Below are 1,983 nucleotides of genomic sequence, written 5' to 3'. Positions count from 1 at the left end.
ATATGTATGTCTTCTAATCTCTTTAGGAAATTTAAATTAAGTTTACAAATCCATATTACATCATTTTATTTCAACCTGAAATAAAGTGTTCCTTTCACACTTCCTGTAAGAAAGGCCTCGTAATAAAAACCTTTCACTGATTGTATGTATGTCTTAGTTTCTTTTCTTTTCTTTTCTTTTCTTTTGAAGGATAAGTTTACAGTCACAATATTTTCAGTTAACAGTTTTTATTCTGCCATCACTTTGAATATATTTTTCCCTGTGCTCAGTTCTCAATTTCTGCTGAGAACTCAGAAGATAATTTTACTGATGTTCTCTTTTACATGACAAGTTGCATTTTTCTTGCTGCTTGCAATATCTTATTTCATATTTTGATACTTTGTGTCTTTTTGTGGATCTTTCTAAGGGTATCCAACTTGGATTTTGTTAAGTTTTTTTGAATTGTATAATTATATCTATCATCAATTTTGAAATTTAGCCAGTTTTTTCATATAGATGATCTCTCTGCCTCTTTCACTTTAATATTCTTCTGGGATTCCTATAACACATATATTGTTCTACTTCATGATGATCCAGTTATACCATTGGCTATCTTCACATCTCCCTTGTCTTTTTGTCTTTTTGCTCTTTTGCTTTTTTGTTTTTGCTCATCAGAATCTACAAATATGGGCCTGCCTTCATTTTCATTAGTGATTTTTTTTTCTGACTGTTCAAATGTCCCATTGAATCTCCCTAGTAACGTTTTTACTGTAGGTTTTGTAGTTTTCAACTTTAGAATTTCTGATTGCTTTCTTTTTGTTGTTGTTGTTTTGTTTTAGAATCCGTAGCTCTTTGGTGATATTCTCATTTTATTTACCTGATATTTGAAACAAAATTCCTTTAGTTATTTTACTGTTTTTTTTTATTTACTCATTTGATTGTATTCATTTTTTTTTTGATCTAGCAATTCTCATCTTTGTGTTTCCTAAAGGACAGTTTCTATCAATATAGTCCTTATATCAACATAAGGACTAGGTTTTCCTACTTCTTTGTGATCCTTGTGATTTTGTTGTTGTTTTTGCTACTGGCCAAAAAATAGGCATTGGAAATAAAAAAAAATTGCCTTCTCTCCCATTTTTTGCAGACATATGTCCATTATCAAAGAGCCATGCAAGTAGTTTTACTGCCTTCAAACTCCTCTGTGCTCTGCCAATTTATTTCTCCCCAACACATGATCCTGAGAGCTACTGAACTTCCAGTGTCTTCATAGTCTGCTCATTCCAGAATATGTTGTAGCTGGAATTAGACAGTATATAGGGTTTTCAGATTGGCTTCCTTCACTTAAAAATATGTGTATGAAGTTCCTCCATGCCTTAACATGGACTGATAAGCTAACATCTTGTTAGCTTCCAAGTTTTGCAATTATAAATAAAACTATGATAAATATCTATGTAATGATTTTTTAAAAAATATTTTATTTGTCAGAGAGAGGGAGAGCACAAGCAGGGAGAGATGCTGTTGGAGGGAGAAGCAGGTTCTCCATTGTGCAAGAAGCTGGATTGGATTCCAGGATTCTGGGACCATTACTGGATCAAAAGTCAGATACCTAACTTCTGAGCCACCCAGGCATCCTGAAGTGTAGTTTTTACGTGGATATGTTTTCATGTGTTGTGGACTGCTGGATTGCATGGTTAAGATAAGTTTATTTTATTAAAAAACTGTCAAACTATCTTCCAAAGTGGTTGTCATTTTGCAATCCTGTCAGTAAAAATATCACTTCTGCTTTGCCACATCATCATCAGCATTTAGTCTTGTTGTTGCCTGGACTTTGACCACTCAATAGATATGTAGTAATATCTTATTTATGTTTTAATTTGCATAAAACAGATGACATGTAATGTGAAACATTGTATGCTATGCTTATTTGCCATCTATCTTCTTTAGTGATGGGTCTTTGGGACTCCTCTGTTTTCTTTTTTTTTAAGATTTTATTTATTTATTTGA

The sequence above is a fragment of the Meles meles genome, unplaced genomic scaffold (assembly GCF_922984935.1).
Source record: "Meles meles unplaced genomic scaffold, mMelMel3.1 paternal haplotype, whole genome shotgun sequence".
NCBI lineage: Eukaryota > Metazoa > Chordata > Mammalia > Carnivora > Mustelidae > Meles > Meles meles.
This window is presented reverse-complemented; position numbering follows the sequence as displayed.